At 38.1% G+C, this 26,069-nt stretch overlaps 1 pseudogene; it reads left to right on the forward strand.

Moving 5' to 3' along the window:
• Positions 1 to 4,589: 4,589 nt before the first annotated feature.
• Positions 4,590 to 25,756, forward strand: LOC135219316 (probable cytochrome P450 6a13; annotated as a pseudogene).
• The last annotated feature ends 313 nt before the right edge of the window (positions 25,757 to 26,069 follow it).

The following is a 26,069-nucleotide window of genomic DNA, read 5'->3' on the forward strand; positions in this document are numbered from 1 at the left end:
GCAATGAACGAGACACCCACTGTAACCTCTGCCTTTATTTAGGAGAAGACTTGTAAACTGTGAAACTGACGTCTGCCGAAAATATATGGGTGGCTTATTTAACGAGCACCACTAATTGCTTGTTAGATGTTGGGTCTAGATCCATTATATGGGATACCAGATGAAACTAATATATAATATATCCGTGGACTCTCTTGATTATAGAATGACCAGTGACAGACATACTGGAGGGTGGGTCCCCCCTCCCCTTACAGACACACTGAGAAGGGGGGTTCATTGGATCTAGATCCAAATTAGGAGACGCCAAGTAAAATTTGCACTACAATAGCACTGCACATCCAGGAATGCTGTGATGGTAATGGCAGACTTTTTAGTGGGTGGTTATCCCTTGACAGACATAACCAACTATTGGAGGCGGGAGATGGGACGCCTTGAAATTATTCAAAATCTATCATAGGCAATATTAATATTAAAAATATTCAACAAGAAAATGGTAATTTTCTGAAATTCGTGAGCCTTATAAAATTTAAGAGGCAAAATATGCAAGAAAAATTATGATGTTGCAGGATAAGAATTACTGCTGGGGTTAATTTTTAAAATTCCTAATGAGGTTTGGAATATGTCACTTCATTAATTCCATCACATCTATATATAAAAAAAAGACTTTGTATGAGACTTACTAGGCCTATCCTACTTTCTATAGTTTCACACACACACACACACATGCTACGTATATATATATATATATATATATATATATATATATATATCTTATATATATATATATACATATATATATATATATATATATATATATATATATATATATATATATATATATATATATATATATATATATTTATTCTACAAGAAAATGGTAATTTTCTGAAATTTGTGAACCTAATGAAATTTAAAAGGCAAATAATGCAAGAAATATTGTGATGCTGCCGGAGCTAATTTTTTGAATTCCCAATGAGGTATGGAATATTTCACTTCATTAATTCCATCACATCTATATATATATATATATATATATATATATATATATATATATATATATATATATATATATATATAGAACTTTGTATGAGACTTACTAAGCCTATCTTACTTTCTATAGATTCACACACACACACACACACACACACACACACACACACACACACACACATATATATATATATATATATATATATATATATATATATATATATATATATATATATATATATATATATATATGTGTGTGTGTGTGTGTGTGTGTGTGTGTGTGTTTGTGAATCTATAGAAAGTAAGATAGGCTTAGTAAGTCTCATACAAGGTTTTTATATATATATAGATGTGATGGAATTATTGAAGTGAAATAATCCAAACCTCATCAGGAATTTAAAAAATTAGCTCCGGCAGTAATTCTTATCCTGTAACATCATAATTTTTCTTGAATTTTTTGCCTTTTAAATTTTATTAGGCTCGCGAATTTCAGAAAATGACTATTTTCTTGTTGAATATTTTTAATACTAATGTTGCCTATGATAGATTTTGAATAATTTCAAGGCGTCCCATCTCCCGCTTCCAATAGTTGGTTATGTCTGTCGGGGGTAACCACCCACTAAAATGTCTGTCATTACCACCACAGTACTCTTGGATGTACAGTTCCATTGTAGTGCATATTTTACTTGATGTCTCCTAATTTGGATCTAGATCTAATGAACCCCCCTTCTCAGTGTGTCTGTCAGGGGAGGGGGGACCCACCCTCCAGTATGTCTGTCACTGGTCATTCTATAATCAGGAGAGTCCACGGATATATTATATATTAGTTTCATCTGGTATCCCATATATTATGTACCTTTGAAAACTGTATCCATGTATTATCTTTTTTTTCATTAAGAGGACACGATGGGCAATGACATGTTTAGAATGTAGGGATCATCAATTTAACTCTCCATGGAAACAGTGGTCCTGAAGTGACAAGACAGCTCAGCTTCGGAAATGCTGACATAACTTCCTTGGGTGGCACGATGTCGAAAGTTGCTGCCTAAGCAGAACAGACCACGTCCTGTGTCTTTATGCGGGCGGATGCAGATATGCTTCCTGAATCTGGTTTGGGGCTGTTTCTTGGGCGTGAACAATGATCTGTATAATGACGTCATGAACTTGTGACGAAATTAGTGACGACACTTATCTGGGAGTGTCTTGTGTGTTAATCTGTGCTTGCATTTGTGCGAGCTATTTCCCTACATAATGAGAGAGTAAGTTAGCCAAGATGGGAGAACGCTACAGAGTCGGCAAAGGGCCAGGATGGCTCCTTTGACTATATTTTTGGTTAAGTGTGTGTAATTTGTGTTGAATGGGTAAGCATACTTATTTTTTTAGCAAAAAGTGTGGCTTGACTGTATTTTGAATATTTGCTTCAAAGATGTTCTATTTTATTTGACCTTTTTATTTTGCTTTTTAATCTTTGCTTATGGATGTGTTCTCCTGTCTTCTTATAGGCAGATCTGGAACAAAGGGGAACTGATCTGATATTTAGAAATGGGAACTTAACTGATGTTCCGTGGCGTTACTAGACTGTGCTGTGACTTTTCTTATTTTTATGACTTAACTAATGTTGGTTATTATAAAGGAGGGATGGACGGGTTTAGTTCGATTCCTAGGGTTATCTGAGTTATTTGGATTTTGAATTCAACCTTTCATTTAATAATTTTGTTAAGAACCTGGTTTTATTTAGTTAATGCTTTGCTCTTAAATAAATGTATTTTTGTAGTTCACGAGTCTGATTTAATTACCTTAGGTAATAGAGAGAGAGAGAGAGAGAGAGAGAGAGAGAGAGAGTGTAGATAGAGAGAGAGAGAGAGAGAGAGAGATAGAGAGATAGATATAGAGAGAGAGAGAGAGAGAGAGAGAGAGAGAGTGCCTAGCTGCACGGTCATTGCTACCAAATGTACCGAGGTTGGAACCTCGTAACACATATACTGGATCTAGACCCAACATCTAACAAGCAATTAGTGGTGCTTGCTAAGTAAGCCAACCATATATTTTCGGCAGATGCCAGTTTCACATTTTACAAGTCTTCTCCTAAATAACGGCAGAGGTTACAGTGGGTGTCTCGTTCGTTGCATCTCAATGGTCCGGGCTGCCTCTCTAACTAGGCAAACTCACTTGTCTTAATAAACATTTGTGCAGGCGCATAGGTACTGAAATCTTAAGCTAGTTGCCTCATCTGTTATGAAAAATGATGTTTTTATAATGACATACAAACAAAATCATTTATTGCAGCACCATATTGGAAGTTGTGAACTCGAGAACATTTTCCATTACACTTTGACCGGCACAGTTTCCTTCGTGTAAGAAGAAGATGAGGAACGAGACGAAATAGAAGGAAAACATGACCCTTTTTCCAAAAGAGGTTCGTGAACCTTTCCCTGAAAATACTGGAATCGCAGACATTCTTGGATGGACGCATGCCTTATAAGTGCTCAGTATGTCGTGGATCGTAAGAGAGACAACTAGGTGAAAAAGAAGGCGAAGAACGAGAGCTCAAAAATAAGCAGAAGTAGATCATTAACAATAAAATGACAGGAAGAAATGAAGAGCAGGTCAAAATGAAAAAAAAAAAACTAATAGAAAAATAGTAATAATAAAACATTAGGGAAAACGATTAAAATTTGCAATATTTGGCAGATACTTTCTTTCCGTCTGTGTGGTTAAAATACAAGGTTAAAACTCTGAACTTTAGACAGCGTAATTTCTTCTCTCTCTCTCTCTCTCTCTCAATGTGAGGAAAAATGGCAGACAGAATCGCGACAGCATACCAACACTACACAACCAAACGAGGTAGTCCATCTCAATTAGGAAAATGTAGGCGGTCTTATTTTAGGATAAAGAAGAACAGGTGTCCTTGAGACGTCTAGAAAACTAAAACCTGTGTGTGTAGAGAGAGAGAGAGAGAGAGAGAGAGAGAGAGAGAGAGAGAGAGAGAGAGAGAGAGAGAGAGAGAGAACAAAGGTGCACGAACGTTTAGAAAGGAATGATGCACAAAACTCATATAATCTGAAACCCAACAAAGAAAAGTAGAAGAAAAAAAAAATTCGTAGAAAATGGAAGTGAACTATAAATGCATGAAGTCAAGAAAAAAAGAAGAGAGTTTGTTTGTTTGTATGGTGCTTTTACGTTGCATGGAACCAGTGGTTATTTAGCAACGGGACCAACGGCTTTACGTGACTTCCGAACCACGTCGAGAGTGAACTTCTGTCACCAGAAATACACATCTCTCACTCCTCAGTGGAATGGCCGAGAATCGAACCCGCGACTACCGAGGTGGGATACTAATACCATACCAACCACGCCGCTGAGGCGCTAAGAAGAAGAAAGAAACAGAAAGTTTAAAAGAAGAAAACAGCACTCATCTGATACCAGAAATCACAAAATTAGAAATAACAGATAAAGAACATATAATGCAAATCTACGGAATAAAACGTGCATAAGGCAACGGGGTGTGGATGCCCAGGAGAGAGAGAGAGAGAGAGAGAGAGAGAGAGAGAGAGAGAGAGCTGTCCTACCCCAGACGTCTGGTGGAAGAAGGGAAAGAAGAAGAGTCTGAGTCTAATCATCAAATACGAGGGTGACTGACTGCTGAGGTGAACCAGACTGTCAAGACAAAGAGGGTCAGTATCGTCTCTGGTGTCGTGCTGGTAAGTACGAGACTTGGTCAGTGTACCCTGTGTATAAAATCACGACCGCAAGAAAGTGATCGCTGTCTGGAAAGAAACCGAATTCTCTTCCTCCATTTGATTTTATTAGCAGGTGAGTCAACGACTGCATTCGTTTTAATGCTAAAATGCTGTGTAGAATGAGTTTACACGCACACATACACACAAAAACAACCTTTTCCCCTTTTGGAAGGTTTTTAATTCCCCAGCATGTAGTATAACAACGTGGGTTGGGCCAGCAAATTCCCGAGATGTATGCTAGTATTGCCCCTAGGTTACATTAGGTTAGGTTAGGTTAGGTAGGGTTTAGAAAGGTTTGTTGAAATAGTGTCTCTAATTATGGGTGCGGGAAACACAATGAGATTATTTTCAAGAAGATTCTATGGTTAGTTTTTTCAGATATGTCGTCCCGCTTTTTCAGGGAAGGTCCGATACCTTCACAAACCTTTAGAACGTGGGCTGAGCACTGCGCCACTCAGCCACAGCGCCAACTTTGCCTGGATGCATCTTGCAGAAAGTGAAAGAGTGTTAATGCAAACGAATTCTCCATTTCTTACTATTTCTCAGAGTGTTTTCTACCGAGAACTTTCAGTTTGCACTAGAAAGGGGCTGAAACGCCTGTCCTTTCAGTCGAGGGCTGGACTTGTCTGTCCCTGAGATGTTTAGGAGGTTGGTATAAAAAGACATATATATATATATATATATATATAATATATAATATATATGTGTGTGTGTGTGTGTGTGTGTGTGTATGTGTATGTGTGTGTGTGTGTAAGTAAAGGAAGCGAGAGAGAGTTTACGAGCTGTTACATTATGTGGGATGGCCATACCAATTGTCTGGTCAGTACGTGATCATAGGCGATGCTCAAAGTTTCAATTTTTCATTTTGTGCCCTTTGGTGGTAACTTTGTGTGTGTGTGCTTGTGTGTATTTTAACTATGGTTTCTGTAAAAAAATTCATAAAAAAGAAAACCATGTCAGACGCTGTGGGTGAGGAGACTTTGTTCACTCCAGTTAGATTTGGTTATATCTAGGTTCTTTGTAAATGCATAAGCCTGTGAACTACTATTATTAATATTATATATTAGTGTTATATCAATAGATGAAACCTATTCACACGGAACAAGCCCACCAAGGGGGGCCATTGATTTGAAATTCAAACTTCCAAAGAATGTTGGATTCAACCTCCCACCGCTACAGAACCCACACTGCAGCAGTAACTGATCGTTTTACAGAGCCAGTGGTTTTTCATCGCCCTGGGGGAGACGCGATCCTGCGACATCTGAACGGCATGCCACGACGTTAGCGACCTTATCAGCGGACTAGATCGATAAAGAACCCTTAAAACTTTGCAGAGTAAGCACATTGAAAGTTAATTCTAGAGTTGAACGGGTCCGTCAGTATTCATCATTTTACAAGACATCTATTTCTAGATTTATCAAGCAGTTGGTTAGATAGGAGAAAGCAGAGCCATTAATTTTCTCCGAAATAAGGGATCCATGAGAGGTGAAAAATGATCGGAAAAACACATTTTTTTCCTTTTTGATGTGGCGTCGCTATTATTGTTTCCCAAACGGAAGGATTGCAAGACTACCGAATCACAAATCACACGTAATGAAAAAGGACCAGAGTTGAATCGAATAACGAACTTCTTTTATTAATTGGCGAATAGCCATTCAAGTTAAGAGTTAAGTGTAGTAAAAAAGCGTTACAGGTTTCATGATCAAGGAAATATATATCTTTCTCGTGAGGGAGGTGCCATTTATGGTTCTGGTGGTTCGACCACCATTCGTTTGTTTGCTTGTGTTCTTCGGTCAGTAAGTGACAGAATTCTTATGAACGTGCTTATCTGAGAGACAACGGTAAAGGGTGTTTGTTGTTTTGGTCGTTTCGACACGCCATAAGGGCAAATCTCCGAAACAAGCGAAAAAAAAAAAACCTGAAGAAATGCTGACTAAGGCAGAATTTCAGAACTTGAAAATGAAGGATAAGATCATTCATTGCACCTCATATAACGCGAGCAAATCGAGGGTCCTGTTTGGTTCAAAAGTGATGATATAGGACGGGAGATTTCTTCAAGGAAAGCAACTAGGTATTATGGGCTACAAAATCCACCTTTACAAGTTTCCTGTCACAAGTTTGAAAAGGTATGATAGACACCATTGGTAATTTAGGGCAAATCTCTCTTTCTTAGATTAAATTTCCAAGGATTCAACACAGTCATCTTTCGGAGGAAACAATGCATTTGAACGAGGCTTGATCCGACCTCCGGCTTACTCAACATGCGTGCTAAATATTCTGTACTGTTTAACATGCACATTATTTAATTTTTACATTTTCATTCTAATGAATACATCATAAATATCATATCGTAAGATTGCTGTATCTTTAACTCAACGCGAAACACCTTTTTCAGACCTTTTCCATAGACCTTTTCTACCCGTCCCCAAACAACAACAACAAAGTAGTTTGTAGGCTTACTCCTCGAGTAAACGGAACTAGGTCTTATTTATATGAAAGATATAAAGAGTTCATATGGTAATTATTATACAGCAAGGGAGACAGTTGACGATGAAAAAGGCGCCGATAAAAACCTACAACAAATGAGAAACATTAGCTCGATAAGAAGAAATCAACGAAAGAAGAGGATTGGTCTAACTGAGGAGGGCAGAACTGGTCGAAGAGTGTGTGCTTCAGGACCGAAGTGGGAAGGCAAAGAGCACCTCCATCTAGATACGTGACACTACGTGACAGAGTAAAAATGAAGATCCTGGCTGGCTTACCAGTGGGAGTTTGTACAAGCCTGTAGGCATAGCGGTTCTTTTTCTTGACATTGAGTCCGTAACATCATGACAATGACAATAATCGTGATACCTGTTCATATTTTCATTAGTATTGTATTGCTAGTTACAGTGATACAAATATTGTAAGAAACATCCAACTCTCAGACACTCGACGCTGCCTTTTTATTTTTTTATTTTTACAAAACCTCCGTTCACACAGAAATAACCTGAGGGCAATTGAACGGATTAGGTCTAGTTGCCATGATTGGGCCAATAAAAACACATAGCAAAGATAGATTACGGCATGTATGAGCGTATTAAACAATCTACCAGGTTCGTGATCACATTCTGCTGTCTTTAAAGATTAATTAACATTTCAAACAGCAAATAAAAATAAGGAAAATTGTATATGTGAATTCTTAAGATGACTGATATATCTGAATTCAAGTCCGAGCGTTTCGGATCCGTTGATGTTTCCGAGACAATGTTGAAACCAGTGGCTCTTTTAACCTTTTTATGACCATGCCCCCTCTAAGGGCCCCATACACTGAACGATTGTATAATCGATTGTCTGTATCGTTCGCAAAAACTGTGTATGGGCTTGTCTGAATGCAAAAGTGGGCGGAGTTTCGTGGTCTGAACGATCTCGGGCGGGGATTCTGTCACGACCAGGTTGCTGGCTTGCGACTTATGGCTCTCATACACAGGTCGTTCAATGTCTGCGTTTGTCTGCCGATATAACGCTATCACGCACGTCTCTTCTAGAGATGATGCCATGTCTTCCCGAGAAGAATCTTTGTTCAGACTGAAATCGGTGCGGAGATCGTTCATACTGTCTGAATAGTGTGTGTGTGAACGATTGCCTGTATCGTTCGCACTAACATTGTGTATGGGCTTGTCTTATACACAATGTTAGTGCGAACGATACAGACAATCGTTTATACAATCGTCCAGTGTATGGGGCCCTTAAGAGTTGGTCCCTCCCACCACGGCCCCCTTGCATTTATGAGTAAAATTCCCGCCAGATTTAAAGGAAGATAAAAATAAAGACGAGAAAGAGAAGGGGTTTCGAGGTAAATCATTACAAAACGTGGTGAGCCCAACGAGTCTAACTAGAGTTTAGTAGACTATATGAAACTGACGTGAAAAGGCGAAACTTTTGGATTTTTTTCATAAACTTCTGGATATGAGTTCCTCACTCCTGTGAAGAGAAGATCGAGTATAATTGGGGAATTTTTAATTTTTCCCCGGGGCCCGCTCCTCCCGTGGAATTTGCTGACGCCCCACTAGGCAGGCGCTCCCACTAGGTTGAGAACCAGTGGTTCAAACGATAACTCGTTATGTACATATATGTTGGCCCAAGGGGTAAAAGTGCTTCTGCCGAATATCTTCCGGGTCTTCGCAAGATATTCGGAAAATTAGTTTTTGTGTTACGGACCAGGAGGATAATTGGGGATGGTTACTTCTTGTACAACACCTTGCAGGAATAAATCAAGATCATGCCGATGGCAGAATAAACATCCATTTACACAATGGAGTAGAGATTCCGAGCATCCTCGAGAAGGAGGAGAAGGAGAGAGACGAAGGTGATCTCCATCCCACCCAGGTGAGAGAGAGCAGGAAGTCATTACGAGGTTGCTAATGAGTGATTTACCGCCCATGGACATCAGTCTAAGATAACCAGGGAGGATATCACGTAACATCATTTGCAATGTAGAGATGGAGAGATCATGTGGGCACGTATGTATATGGTTAAAAATCACAACACGCACGTGATTTAATTATGATTAACTCACGTGCATTGTCAAGATAAAGTTCTTTGTGCGCGATGATAATCTAGCCTTCTTTGTCGGATACTGTCACTATTCATGTCTGTAAAGCACGTGAGCTGTTTAGTAAGTTGATTAGGTGGGATGTGGCCAAAAATAGCTTGGGAACCACTGCAGGTGTCCGACACAAACGTAGATCATTTCAACTATCCACTGTGAAAATCGTCGTCGATGCGGATTTCCCATCTGACTTTCGTGTCTGGGCCCCATTTCTGTCGCTCAAAACGTCGTCGCCAGCAAATGCCATTCAGTCGTCCTTCGAATGGGATAGGGGCGAAGTCAAGTAACTTAAGTAAATTTCAAGGAATCGAAATTCTTCTGAATGCCGGTCCTTTAGTAGGATAATTGGGCTGATGAGCGCACGGTCATTATTTTTTCGGTCTCCAGGTTGTTGTTGCGAATGGGGTCTGATGAAACGAAGAGAGGAACAGTAGAAGAACAGGCAATCAGATCGACTCACTCGCATACTGAAAAATATGTCGAGTACGAGTGATTTATTTCAAAATCTGTTCTGTTGGTTGAGAGTACGTAGAACATACGCACACACACACCCACACACACACACACACACACACACACAACTATATATATATATATATATATATATATATAATATATATATATATATATATATATATATATATATATATATATATATATATAGTTGTCTGCAAGATTAAATGAAATGCATTGAAATGGTAAGAAAACTATATTGTTTAACTAGCTTTGAGTTTATGAAAGCAACCGTAATTGACTAACACTTAGCAATGATTCAAAGTAAAAGTACGACAATAAGGAAAATGAAAGGCATTATACAAAAAAGCAAGAAAATAATCTAAAACGAAACTGGCAAAGTAATCATCAAATAAGAGTAGACTGCAAACTAAACAGAGCAAATCAATAAAACAAATACAAAAGATGTGCACATTGGTGTGGAAATAGTATTGTAGGGAAAATAACTGTTTATGTCTGTGGTTAAAATAATTGTGGGCAGGTCTAGGGCTCAGAATAGAAACGAAAGAGGGCGCAGCAATACGCCCTGTAGACCGGGCTGTAGAACAGTGGATCTGAGGGAGAGGCTGTTTCACATGGTTTCAGCTGTCAACCGCCCATAAATCTTCAAGCCACGGACATGAATAGTGACTTCTCCGGACTGCTATGTATACTGTACTGTTTAGTATCTTTTGTATTTCATTATGAATTGTATGCTCAGTAATGTTGTACAAGAAGTAACCATCCCCGATTTCTGTTAGTTTGTAGTCTCTTCTTATTTGTCATCGCTGTTATTTAAGTTTTCTATTTTCAGTTTCTTATTTCCATGTTATATATATATATATATATATATACGATATATATATATATATATATATATATATATATATATATTATATATATATAGATATATATAGATATATATATATACATATACTATATATATATATATATATATATATATATATATATCTATATATATATATATATATATATATATATATCTAGCTTATAATATCTATATATATATATATATAATTATATATCTATCTATCTATATATATATCTATTACTCTATCCATATATCTATATATATATATAGAGATATATATAGATCTATATATATATATATATACTATATATGATATATATATATAATATTATACTATATATATATATATAATATATATATATATTATATATTATATACATTGATTAATTTTATTAACTTCATGTTATTTTCATCTCAGGTATGGTCGAGAATTGAAGTTTCCTAAAATCAACTGCTTTACTAATATCTAAAGGTGAGCTACATGTATCAAGTAAAATACAAACAATTTATGGTTATGGGCTTAATTCTTATTCTTGCTGAATAAACAAATATTTTAAATGTAAAGTTAATAAGAAAGGCCATATTGAAATGATATTTTGATTTATTGCTTTTTTGCATAATTTCTTATATATGTTTCTGGTCAATTCATGCAGCTGATTAACATGGGTTCTGGAAACAGAGACTGTGTTTATTCAACCCGTCATTATGTAGCAGACCACGCAAAGAGATATGACACTGTTCCTATCATTACCTTTGATCAGCCTTTGTGGAAAAAAGGCTTGCAAATCATCCTTGAGCAAACTTCTGACAGTCCCTTGTATGACATTATTGTATCCATGGGAGGCTTTCATGGTCTTGTTAGTTTCCTTGGAAGCATTGGATTTGTAATGGAAGGATCAGGTCTTGAAGAAATGCATGAGATTATTTATGCTAAGAACTCAGTCAAACATATGCTCACTGGCAAGGCATATTCTCGCGCCGTCCGAGGTCACCAGCTACTGTCATCAGCTCTGAACTCCATAATTGTATCAGAAGCTCTTTCAGTTCCGATCCCTGAATTGTCAGATGAACCCTCCTCCTTCCATGGTGATGAAATCAGAACTTCACATTCAAGCTGTTTTCCAGTGCCTCTGGACTTAACTGTTCAAGATGCCATTGCTACAACTACACAGATGGAATCAGAAACTACTAGAAATGATGATAAGGAAATCCCAGAGGAAACCCCGCCACCTGTTAATGAGGAAAACCAGACAGAGTCAGAAACTACTAGAAATGATGATGAGGAAATCCCAGAGATACTTTATGGAAAGAAGTAAAATCCTCAGAGTCTTTGAAATGGATCAATAATAAAGTTGATGAGTTCAAGAACAAACTTTAGGACGCCAGAACAGCCAGATTGTGGTTTCAGTATATAGAAATGACTCAAATCATGTGTTCCTTTATTTGGTCAGAGCGAGTTGGCGACTGGAACTTGGAATCAAAAGTCAGATCGAGATACTTCCATACCTTGCAGGGACTGGCCACAGTCAGTACACCTCGTCATTGAATATCTATATCAACAGAATGTTAGATTTACCTAATACCCAGCCGGAGATTTATCAAAAGGTATTTCTTTTTGGTCTTTACACAGTCAGGAGGTCAGCCCGAGTCTGGGCAGGATTAAGCAGAGATCTAATAATTGAACAGTGCATTATGAGAGCAATGAAAACAAATGGCGGTATGACAAGAGGAAGAGGTATGGATGACGCCCAAAGAGTCACTTGGTGTCTAAACCAACCTGTTCTTGCTGAAATAAATCTAGCAATTCAAGAATATACATGGGTAGGGTTTGAGACTAGTGAGCAGCATAAGGATCTTAGAGTATCACGTGTAGAGCGAGACCACAAGGATATCGCCAAACTCATAGATTTTCTCAAGTAAAAAACCCCCATTTAGAGAGGAACAAGCTCTGCGAAATATAGCTACTGGTGTAGAAGCCGATGCATCTGTTAATGCAGATAAATGCCAAGGAGTCGGAAGAAAAATTCTGAAATCTATGAACAATAAACTAGTGACTGAGTATTCGTTTAAAAGAAAAGACATAGTAAAGACCATGGCCAAGAAAGTGTGTCAAAGCAGGTTCTGAGACTGTAAGCATCGATCCTTTATTACTGTTTCAAAGGATGCTAACTACTGGTGTTAATAGTGGTGAGCTGAGAAATACTCTAACATATGAACTCTGCTCTGTTTGAGCATCAAGATATTATGCTTGAAGCCAATAAGTCTGGCTTCCTTCCAGCTTTATTGAAGCTAGTCCCTGATATGAGTGATCAGCCTCCAGATAATGCAGAATATGTAATCGATGGTGGAGCTTTTCTCCACAGGATAGTGTGGGTGAAAGGAGAAACATGGGACACACTTACCGACAGACATGTAGCCTATCTAGATAGAAACAACAGAAAGAAAGGTACTGTTGTCTTCGATGGCTATCCAGATAAACCAACCGCTAAAGACGCTGCTCACAAGAGGCGTAGCAAAGGGAAAATCTGTGAGAGAACTGATTTCACACCTGACATGAAAGTGACTGTTGATAAAGAAGTATTCATGACTAATGGACAGAATAAGAACAAAATGTACCTCTGTGATAGTTGGTGAGGATACTGATTTGCTGATTCTAGCTGTCGAGCGTGAGCAGAACACATCCCACCAAGTTTACCTGTGGTCTTCTCCAAAGCAAGACAGAAGAAAAAAACCTGCGTTGGGACATCAAATCCCTCCAAAATAAACTCGGCATTAATGTTTCTTCTCACCTGCTATTTCTAGATGCCCTCACTGGTTGCGACACTACATCTAGAATTCACGGAATCGGAAAGGCAACAGCCTTGAATAGAATAGTGAAAGTGCCACAATTAACAGAGCTTACTTCTGTGTTCCAAGGTCCTGATGCCTCCCATGAAGAAATTGCTGCTGCAGGAGAAAAAGCTATATCAATCTTGTATACAGGAAACACCAAAGAAGATTCCCTTGATAACCTGCGTGTGGAATATTTTCACAAGAAAGTAGCATCTAGTGCTGAGGTAGTTCCCCCTAAGGATCTGCCGCCAACATCAGACTCTTCTCATTACACTTTACTAAGAGTATATCAACAAGTACAGGAATGGTTGGGCGATGAACTTGACCCTACAAAATATGGATACAAAATGACTCAAGAAGGCCTCGTGCCAATAATGATGAACAAAAAAGCTGCACCTGACGCTTTGTTAGATGCCTTATATTGTGGATGTAAAACTGAATGTTCTAATAAGAAATGTACTTGCAGAAAATTTGGTTTGCCATGCAGTTTTGCATGCAAGGTATGCAAGGGCTTGCTCTGCAAAAACTGCTCTGCTCCTGATACTGAGAATGATGAAGCTGATGAAGCTAGTGACTAATCAAATGGGATTATGATACTTGATTTTCTTTTATGCCAATAGTGTAATGGATATAAGAAAGAATGTATTTATATGAATAGATATTTAGCTCTGCAATTAAATTGATTGCCTTATATAACTTTCTCCTCCAAATGAAATTATACAATATAAAAGCTGCTTTTGCATTAAAGTTATCAATGGACATTGATATATATGATTTTCAAATCTGACCAAAAGATACTCAAAATATACCAAAAATTACTAATCAAATAATGATAGCTATTTAGATGTGATTTGATGGCGGCCATTTTGAATTTAGGGTCAGTTCAATTTAAAATCTTGGGATAAATATAAAGAGTTAATAGTATATCCTACATACATTCAGTATAATCAAAATGATTATTCTTTCTAGGATCTGAGTCTTCACACTTTTGGATTGATTTTTAGGGATGCTAAATATGTCTGGCTGCCATTTTGACCAATTTCGACCTTTTTTTTATGTATAACTTATTTTAAAATGAAAGCTGACAAAATTACCTAAAATTTGGTACGTCACGTTCAGTGTGGTGGGTCATTTTTTATATACTGGACAATTACATAGCAACATTATCACCAACTATTTTGCCGTAATCTAGTGGCGGCCATTTTGAATTTTGAACCAAATTCTTATCAAATGATCACATTAATGTGATAACTATATCATTAATCCAAGATTCAGTCAAAATGTACAAATTGACAGTAATTTCTAAGGTCTGATTCTTAAAATTTTGGAGTAAATTGATTTTCAAGGAAAAGACGAAATTGTCGGGAAGCCATCTTGAATAACGTTTTTTTGCACCTACCCATTTTGGTAAACTTTTTTTAAAATGAAAGCTGACAAAATTACCTACAATTTGGTATATCACACATGAACAGTGCAATTTGTGGTGGGTCATTTCTCTGAACTACACGCCTTCTGTCTAGCATGTTCGTACTTAAGATTGAGGATTCCTAAAATGAAGTAGTGATGCTGCACAGTTGGCCTGTGCATGCACAACTGAAGGTTTGTGGGTTCAGTTATAACTGAACATGAGTGGCTGCCTTAAGTCCCAAATTGGTTTTCCACTGTTCGTTCTGAGACAATGACGTTCATAACAGGAATAACCGCACCTTATACTTACCCGTTTGACCATCTAGCAGAGCTTATATTGACGTCTATTGTATCTCTCATGAATCATCTCAGATCTTGGGGGTGTGCCTCAGACTTTCTTACTACAATGACTCCAGATTCGTTCAGAAGTCTCAGTCACATTTACATTGCTTTGTTTGATACAATTCTCCTTGCATTTTGGTAATTTACTTACATTTTTATCCATTTATTTATCTATTTGTTATTTTTTCTTCTTCCCTTTACATCTTGTTACTTCTTTCTAACCAACACCATATTCTCTGGAATATGGTGTTGGTTAGAAAGAAGTAACAAGATGTAAATTTAGGAAGCCTAAATTTCAAGTCAATGGGACCTTAGGGCTTCTTGTCCTGTGTCAATAGGGTTCTCCATCTTTTGAATAATGGTCTAAGTATTCATTTTCAGGTCATGAAACAAGCAGCCATGTCAAAGGGCACGAAGGGCAAGACTTCAATCTGCAGAGGGGCATTAAGTGGCCTTTCTCTCTTTCTGGAAGTCCGGTCTCTCATTATGGGTACGATGCTCCTGGTCGGCGTTTGGTCTGGCTACCTGCTTACTGCTGCGCTCTTGAGCTAGCGCTACCACCCTCCTCCTGCATTACCTTCATTCCAAATACAAATACTGGTCTATAAGGGGCGTGAAGACCCCTCCGGCAACGCTACTGCTGGGCCACACGTTGCATCGTTTGGGCATCAAAGTACCATTCATGGAGGTAGGCTTACTTACTCTGCTGCCGTTATTTTTATGTTGAAATTAGCCTTAGTCTCTTTTCCTCTCTTTCTTCTAACCCTCTTTCCTGTTTTGCAGTTCTTCGACGATTTGTACTTCAACTACAACGGCCGTGATTTCTGCGGTTACTACGACTTCTTGCAGCCGGGTCTCTTCGTTGGCAACCCTGAGATCATCAAGAGTATCCTGGTTAAGGACTTCGAGCACTTTGCAGACAGGCGAACCTTCGATCTGGGAAAGGTAAAGTAACTTGATTACAGCTCTCTTTTGTTATGCCTCTTGATAATTGCCATTTTCCAAGTTTTATGTAAGAAATTCACGCATGAATACAGTAGTATCTGTCTAAGAGAGAAATTCTTACGATTACCAGTGGGCTGAATTTTACCGCACGTGTAAAACGTATTATTCCTGATATCAAGAATATGCAAATTATTTCAACTGGCTAAAAAAATAGACGGTACATACATATATTCATACATACACATATGCATTATGCAAAGGATATTCTCATAATATCAAGGTTCTGTAGCTATTACACATAAAAAGTACAGTACTGAATGGTGCAACGTCACCTTGTAGGCTGATCACGAGAAAGAATTGTTTTGAGATTTGGGATTCATGATTGTTATTCAATTGAGGTGAACTCATGCATGACTTGACGCTTCAAAGCACGAAACACAGGTACAAGTCCATGTATGTAAGTATGTATGTATAATGCATACGCAGGACTTTCCACCCCAGAACTTCTTCCATTATAACCCTGATATGTATTTGTTTCTGAGATTGCTAGTACCAACCATCTAAGAAATTCTCTTCAGTTTTCATTTTAGCCACCGATTAAGTCTTCCATTTTTTTCTGGGACTTCGAGGCCAGATGAGTTCCACATCAAAAAATCAATCTGGGTCTGATCCCATACCCTTTCGTCACCCTTCTGGAACAGAGTTTTTAGGAAAAATGATAGACTCTGTCTGCCATCTTTCGTCACTACAGGAAGTCCTACAACTTTCCTTCTATCAAGAGACTGGCCGTTCACTTCCGTCTTTGTTTTGCCTTATTTAAAGCGGATTCGTTGTTTAATTAAGAAAGATAAACTCCTCGACAACGTTTTCGCGGTAGTTAAATTCATTTTTCGGGAGTGAGCGTGTGAATCTGTGCGTTTACGTTGATACGCAGCAATAATATACGTCCTTATCTTAGGAGATAAGTCTTGCATTGTGGGTACAAATGTGCTGTTACCATGTTCGCCGTCGACCTTTTCCGATGCACTTCGTCCAAAGTACGTTTATCTTATCACCCAGCGTTCTCTCCCAGTAAAGTGAGGGAATATAGTCATACTCCAGAACTAAAGAAAATGCCTCATCAGATTTTCAAGGCCACTAAATGAGCGTTTGGAGAGTTTGGAAAATTACAGATATATATATATATATATATATATATATATATATATATATATATATATATATATATAGATATATATATATATATATATATATATATATAGATATATATATATATATATATATATATATAATATACTATATAATATATATATATATATATATAATATATATATATTATCACCAGCGTTCAAATTCAAATGTTTCTAATAAACGGCCAATAAGTGAAAATGTTTAATTTTATATTATTTTATTTATAAATCGGGCTTTCCATATCTATAATAGAATTGGAAATATTTCCATAGGACTAGACCTACTCTTAAGTGAAACGCAGTAGTTTTTTCCCCCTGCAACCAATAGTAAAATAGAAGACGCATGAGGTTCTTAAAGTTGCAATCAAAAGATTTTGGTCTCAAAAACGTTAACATAAAAACAGCATCCGTAGACATTTACATAGGTTTATCCTTTTCGCGTCCATGGCCCATTTTTTGCATCCCTAAATACCCATGGCCCACTGCCCTTCAGAATCATGTAGTGACGATAATAGAGTTATTATAAAGCATTTTCAGAATACTAAGAACCTAATACTAAAACACCGAACTAGTACTATTAGTTATACATTTTCATTTATGAAGGACAAGCCTGCATTTACTGTTTATTTTGCTCTTCATTATTTCTAGAATTCTAATTCAATACATACTATTTTAAAGATGTCCGTAGCGTAGCCCTTTCAGAACTGCTCATGACCTGTTGAAGACCACTTTCCTTAGTGATAATAAAAGCCATGTAAACAAAAATCACTCAGGGACAACATTTCCAAGCAGGAATGCTTTGTAAAGAGGTCGACAAAAGCAGATTTCGAACGTTACTCCGATTACTTTTCTCCTCCCTCAGGTGAATCCCATCGCCAACGACATGCTCACCAACGCCAGAGGGCACCACTGGCGTTTCATCAGAGGGATCGTGTCCCCTACCTTCACTTCAGGGAAAACTCGGAGGCTCTTCCCGCTGATGAACAACCGGGCTCTCCACCTTCTGCAGATGGCTAGGGAAGAGGCCAAGATAGGTCCTGTCGAGGTTGGTTTGTTTCCTTATGCTTACAGAGACCTGATTTGCAGCTCGCTTGAAAATAACAGGGCCAGTTGTAAAGCTTTGTTTCCCTATGCTTACAGAGATCAGCTTGCTTAGAAAGAACAGGGCCAGTTGTAAGGCTTTGTTTCCCTATGCTTACAGAGACCTCATTTTCAGCTCACTTGGAAAGAACAGGGCTACTGTAAGGCTTTGTGTGAGACGGGGCACACATCCTGAAGATGTAGGAGAGAAAAAGTATGGCAGTCCCATCTGGTATCCAATGCTACTGAATGTTTTTGTTTTTCTCTCTCTGAAAAGATAATATTTTGCGTAATGTCCACCGAGGCTTACTTTTAAATCTTTAAAAGGACGCATGAGAGTGATATCTCATTTTTAAACCGGTCATTTTCGTAATTTCAATTTATATACAAACTATAAACGAGTGGCATTCTTATATAGGAGACTGTAAGAGGATTTCAGATATTAAATATTGTGTTTTAAAAGCTGTTAAAATGTCATATTAAATTGATTAAATTTCGGAAAATTAAAAGGAGGATTTTATCAATATCATTCTGACTTATATTTATTTTACTTTTCGTGTAAATATTTGTAATTTCTTTCCAACTATATTTTTGAATTGCATTATTGGTCTTAGATCACCATGCTGGAGTATGCTATGATGATGTCTAAAAAAAAAAAAAAAAAAATAACTAAATAAAATTTGACAAAAATTCCGGTGAAATATAGCAGATCCTAGAATATTTTTTTCCCTTAGCTTTTTTTGGATCATATGTCAACAAATCATAAGATATAAATATTTTATCTTTGGTATTGAGCTGACATTGGAAGAGACGCTCGGTTCTTATTTCCAAATGAGGAAGCAGTTCCTTTACGCAAGGGAAACTATAAGACCGTAAAATAATCGCAAAATATTCTGTGCACGACTCAGGCCCGTGCCCTCTGCGGGAGATATACCATGGATTCCATAGCCAGCTGTGCCTTCGGGATCGAATGCGACGCTTACTCCTCTGAGGCTGAGAGTTTCCCCGTCATGGCGGCCAGAGTCATGCAACTCTCACCGGCGAGAGCTCTCAAGGTTGGTGCTTTCACTATTACTTTCACCACTACGATCACAATATGGGTACCCAGGAAGGAGGGGGTTGGGGTGAAATTGCTCGATGTTTAAAGGGATCAGTGTTGGTATGGGAAGGCACAAGAAGGAATAAAAGTATTGAGCGGCTAATTAGACAAAATAGAGAGACTTTTCGAGCTCCAGTTGTAGGACAGAAGAGAAGATCAAATGCATGTACGGAAGAGAATGGGCAAGGTAGTCACAAATTAAGTAAAAGGAGAGAAGAAAGCAGGTAATAAAAAAAAAATGGTAAATAAGTACTTCAGGGAGAGATAGAAGTTCTACAGGGAAGGGTGACTGAGCAGCGAAATCAGGGTTGGTAAGACAGACTGCATGGGGAAAAGGCTGAAGAAATGGGTCAGAAAACCAATTGTTCACTTATACTCGTAAAAATGGAAGGCGGTCGGAGACTGCCACAAGGACCAGTTAATCACTGACTGAGAGATTGAGAGAGTAAGAATAAAAACGGAAATGTTAATTAAGGGGAAAATTGAAGAGTAGTACACGAAAGAAAGGTGGATGTGAATGAAGTTAACCTATTGTGAAAGTATTCCCACTATAGACGTCATTGACTTCTAACTGTTGACTGTCTTTCTTCAGATACTGGTTTTACTGGTGGCTCCTAAAATTGCCGAGGTGATCCAGAGACTGGGCATAGACTTCACCAGCCCCGAATTCCACTTCTTTAGGCAGGTGGTGACGCATACATTGCGCATGCGCGAAAAGCGTGGCGTCCGAAGGGGAGACTTCCTAGATATGCTCGTGGAGAGCAAGATGAATAGTACTAAGGATGGTGTGTACTGGATCTCTCTCTCTCTCCCTCCTGTAAAGCTACCATTAATCAACAGTCTTAGGTCACCATGAAATACTAGGTCACGATACTACTCTCTGAAATGCATGACAAAATCGGGACGCCATATCTCAAAAACAAACCATAGAATTTTCTTTAAAATGATTTAATCATGATTCCCACACCCAAACTACTAGTTACTCGCTTCACTTAACTTAACCTAACCCAGGGCCATGACTGAAAAACCGGGCCTGGTGCAATACGAGCATAAATCTCAGGAATTTGCACCCAGCGCAGGGGAGTATACAAGCTAGTCAGGTGGGCTTGTATGTGCACCGGAATATTTAAAGACCTATAGGCTTACTTCGATGAGAACTAGGAGATAGGAACCTGGAATTTCATACTCAGCCTCATTTCTGGGTGTTTGGGACTTTCCATAACTCAGCCTTGTAACTTTCTTCTGAAGCTCCTACAATATGGCAATTATTTGTTATCTGTTTTACCCGAGTTTTTATTTTCTGATTTTAGTTTCTACTCTCCTATTTCCATTAAAATCTTTCTATTTCGTGCATTCGTCCACGGAAACATTACCAGTCAGAATAACAAACTTCAAGGCAAGTCCAATCTTTCGAAGAGCTGAATTATGTAAAGGTCATGTTGTATTCATTAATTCATTTGCTTATATATAGCAGAATGAGAGTGTTGCCGAGAGCATTGCAAATAATTGGAGAGGATGAACTTCGAGGCAATTTAGATAAGCAAAACTCAGGTCTAATCGGCTATGTAATTGATATTTATTCTTACTAGGTCTCTCGGATAACACAATAACTGCTCAGGCCATCTTGTTTATTTTGGCTGGGTATGATAACACCGCGAACACTCTGGCCTTGACGCTTCATCTGCTGGCTCACCATCCCCGCGTCCAGGCGGAGCTGCGGAGGGAAATCGCCCGCGAAATGCAAAGGCAAGTTCCGCATCCACTCTCCCCCACCCCTCTCATTTAACGACTGTTTGCTTGCGTCCTCGCGATGCCGAATAATAGAATAGAATAGACTATAGCATTTAGGCTAAAGGTCAATCGCTGGGACCTATGAGGTCATTGATATTAAAAAGTTTTAAAAGGTTTGAAAGGCGTGACTGGAGGAAAACCTCAAAGCAGTTGCACTACGAAACAGCAGTCAGGAAAGGGTTGAGGAAAGTGAAATAGAAGTAAAAGAGAATATAAACGGAGGTACACTAAAGGGAATGAAAGGGGTTGCAGCCAGGGGCAGAAGGGACAAATAATGAGATTGACTCTGCTGAAGAAAATCAGGTGTCCTGAGGAAAGATACGTTCATAGCGATTGTGGAATTTGACACTAGAAGGGTCTGTGAGAATATGTTCTACCAAGATAGTATTTTAAAATCCAAACAAATTTGTTTGTTTTCGATTTACTTGGCTTTTGATTAATGTTTCCTGTTTATTCATCACTTGGTCAGGACAATTCGTGAAAAGTGGTAATGTTACCATTTGATTTTGGCTTGTGAATGGACGTGACAGGAATGGTAGGGACTGCAGTCTATTGTCACATATATTTTATACTGGATCCATTGCGGAGGACTGACAGTCGTTTTGACGTTAGGGAGTGAATGATTCACGAATTTCGTAGTATTGAAACAAAGGAGACGATGAATGTTGCGTCTGTGGAGAGAGAGAGAGAGAGAGAGAGAGAGAGAGAGAGAGAGAGAGAGAGAGAGAGAGAGGGAGGTGTACTGTTACTTCTTTTACGGTTTGGATTTAACGAAATTAACAAAATAACATCACACGACGAAAAAATAATATTCAAAGAGTAGAATTGATAAGATGGTCGTTGACTGACCGATGAAAATAAAATTCTAAAGGAAGATCTCAAGCAACTAATACCTCGTTTCTCTCTTATTGCAACAGGAATGGTCGCCAGCAGCAGATCCCTCATGATAGACTCATGGAGATGCCGTATCTGGACGCAGTGATATCTGAATCACTCCGTTTATACCCGGCGGCGCCTGTCATAGAACGCATCTGTACTATGCCTTACACGTAAGTGTATTTAAGCGTATATTCCCCTCACTTGGCTGTAGTTGATGAGTCTACATTCCAGTTCATCCATAGTTGCGAAGCTCATCTGGGCAGTCTGAGTCTCTCTCGAACTTTGAAATACAGCACATCACGCATACACACAAAAACACGCGTATCTACTCAAATTCAAATTCAAAAAAGTTTATTGACCTATAGATACATCAAATGGGATGCATTAGCATGCTAATACATCCCTAACAAAATAAAAACATTACAATGCTCCTTTATCTATTCCAGTAAAACTTTGGAAACTTTTTACCAATTCTTTTTGTGAAATTATTATCAAGACAAAATAAACTTGCTCACTTACATTATTAATAGAGACATTTCTAAATCATCTAAGTTTATCACATTCCAACATATAATGATGCAGACTATATGAGTATACTTCACTACACAATCTACAGGATATACCAACACCATCAATATATTACCAACAGTAATTATACCGCAACCGCATTCCCATAACAAAAGTATCAACTTTCGAAAAGACTTTGCTATATGTAACATTAGTATTTTTAGTAACAAACAAATAATACCTCATACTGACGCTGCCCTCTTCCAAAATCTTTATAGCCTTTCCTGTTACACAAACGTCTCGTTTTATTCTCATTCTCCCTTTTATTCTATCGAGGCTCATAGAGTTTTCTGTCAGTGTAAGGATTTCGTGTGGCCTCCTTGACCAGATTGTCGGGAACTACATTTAATAAGATACCAATATGAGATGCAACTTGTGTACGAGTGTATGCTGATATGCGTGTCGAAATATAGATATGCTTGCATATGCGTATATCTACGCGAATCAGTGTGCGTATGCGCGTTCTCTAAAATGTTTCACGTCTTGACATACGTAATTGTAAAGCTGAATCACGAAAATATGGAACGCAATGATATATAAGTAAAGGCAAATGCCACATAGGAGAATGGTGCTGGGCCTTTCGACTTACTGTACTTTACTATTTACCTAACTTAGCACAACTCTCTTGTTTCATGAAAAAAGAAAAAAGGAAAGAAACAAGGAAGTTGGGCTAGGCTAAGTAAAATACAGTAGGTCTATCCCGTGTTAGTGCAAAGCTGGCTTAATCTAACGATATCCCTTGTTTCACTTTCCTTAGTGGCATTTGTCTTTATCTATATATCATAATTATCGTTATCACTCCACTCTTGCAGAATAGCAGGCACCTCCATCCACCTGCAGAAGGGTCAGCCTGTTCTGGTTCCTATATGGAGCATCCATCGCGACCCCCACCACTGGCCCCGCAACCGGACAGCTTTATGCCTCAGAGATTCTTAGGGAAATCCCGAAACTCCATAACCCCTTACTCCTACATGCCCTTCGGGCATGGCCCTCGCAGCTGCATAGGTGAGTATGGTTCATGCATTGTTTCGATAGTAGTTTAATAAGGATTTTTTTCCTCTTTGTCCTCATTCTTCAAACCGAGGGACATTCTGAGTTCAGTGCAGATGCCCAGCAACGAATCTGGCCCGGAATATTTCTCATACACCCGTTGAAACCATTAGAGTTAGGGCAATAACTGTAAAATATGCACAGGTATTTATAATATATATCGGGGGTAAGCGCAAAGAATAGGGAATCCATTAGACGATAAAACTGATATAAATGAGATGGTGGTCATGGCACTTAAGAGAGACTAATGGGAAAAATTTCTTAGAATTTTTTTTCTTTTCTTTTTTGCAGGACTCAGATTTGCAATGCTCAGCGTGAAAATCGGTCTCGTGCATCTTCTGACATCAATGAAACTCCTACCCTCAGAGAAATCAAGATACCCAACGCCTCTCAACCCAAGGGTACTGACACTCAAGCCAAAAGATGGCGTTTTTATCAACTTCGTCGAATGCAGTTTCGAGGAAACTTTACGGGAAGAAATGGCGTTGTATCCGCCAAACAACGACGAGGACAGACGTCTAGAGGATGAAATAAATGAAATTCACGGCTTTTCTATAGGAAGATCGAGTTGAAATCCAGAAATACGAATGACTCCGGTATTTTAGATCTTAGGTCGTCGGAAACAAACGTTTTTGCATCGTGATTTTGATTTTAGATCAGTGGATAATACCGAGAATTCGGACAAAATAATCTAGAGGTTTTGATAGTCTCGTACATTTAAAAATGACTATTTAGTCCCAGTGTGATAACTTATTTTGTGATTCGTGACATTATCAAATCTAATAACCTATTATCTGTTGTATGAGATTGTGGATGGTGTACTCTTTTGTATCTGTGACTTGATAATACTGCATCTATGTCTAGTACACTAAGCTAAATGGCGCTTTCTTGTTTGAGATTTTGCAATGCTGCCGTAAACAGAATTGCCTTGAAGTGGCTCCATATAGCATAGATTGTCTCTATTTCCTCTTTTTGTCCATTGTAGACACTTGTTTCAGATCTAACTTTCTTCAAGTACTTTCAGGTGAAAAAAATTTATTTATTTATTTAATTTTTTTGGAGAAGGGGAATAGTCAAAAGGATTATAGCTGTCGTGGGCTTATGGTACTACGTTCGCTAATTTTGTTTTTGCAAAGATACGTAGATGTTTTTCGAGAAATTTAAAAGGAACAGTAGATTTTAAGCGTAACCGACAGTCTGTTTTCCAGTGCTAAAATTGGTCTTGCTACATCAATCACTGTTTACGCTATTTCACTACATGCGTTCAAAAAGGGCTCAAGCTTGACTGCACGAAGGAAATTTTCAAACGCACCATTCATCCACCGTCATATGAGTTCATATCTAGGTCCCGCATCTTTCATATTTTCATTGAATCATCCAAAACTAAGTGAAAACAGAAACTTGATTATTTACTGAATTTACAAATGAAAGTGTTATACCTACCACTTTCGAGTGAGACTGACCTTTGCTCCTCAAACCTTTATGGCGACTCCGATGTTTATATGATGTTCGGCTAGCCCAACATTTTCCCAGTTAAGACAACTTGATTGACCTCGAAGCAAATTCATCTCCAGTCTCATCTTGCATTTCACCATGCATCTAATTAAAAAAATTTGTTATCAACCATTTTTCATTGGGGAACCGATTTTCAGCACTTGTAAGAGAGAGTTCTCTAATAGTTACATTAACTTAAACGCTTAGACGCAATTCAACAATAGAATGGCACAGATCAAGGTGACCCCATTCCTTTTCCTTACTAAACTGTGAATACGAATGATATTTTATGTAGAATTACCTGCCAATGGGAAACACAATTCTGAAATTGATTAAGGATTGGGATTGTTTATTTATTTGATATGACTTGATAATTCATTTTGATCAAACTTGAAATGTATTCATTTTTATTATAAAGAGTGTGAAAAAGTGTCTTTTTATTATTTTCTGTGTCCTGTAACCTATTGTGAATGGTCAGGGTCAATCCCTCAAAGAATTATCGTTATGCTGTGGTTTTCCTTCTGGTCCAAAGTTAATTTTTGGAAGCAAGGGTGAAGAGGTTGTGCATTTCATAAGCGTCATGAGACCTCTTGCTGCGTCAGACTGGGTTTGGGGCATTTGGTACACCGAGTATTCCCGTAAAAGAATAATATCAGTTATGAAGAAAAATTTCGGACTAAAACTGCAAGTTTAGTATTCATTTCACAGATATTTCATTGAATTCATGCCAGCAGTTGCCTGTCGTCAA

This window comes from Macrobrachium nipponense, chromosome 1, assembly GCF_015104395.2.
Source record: "Macrobrachium nipponense isolate FS-2020 chromosome 1, ASM1510439v2, whole genome shotgun sequence".
In the NCBI taxonomy this organism is placed as follows: Eukaryota; Metazoa; Arthropoda; class Malacostraca; order Decapoda; family Palaemonidae; genus Macrobrachium; species Macrobrachium nipponense.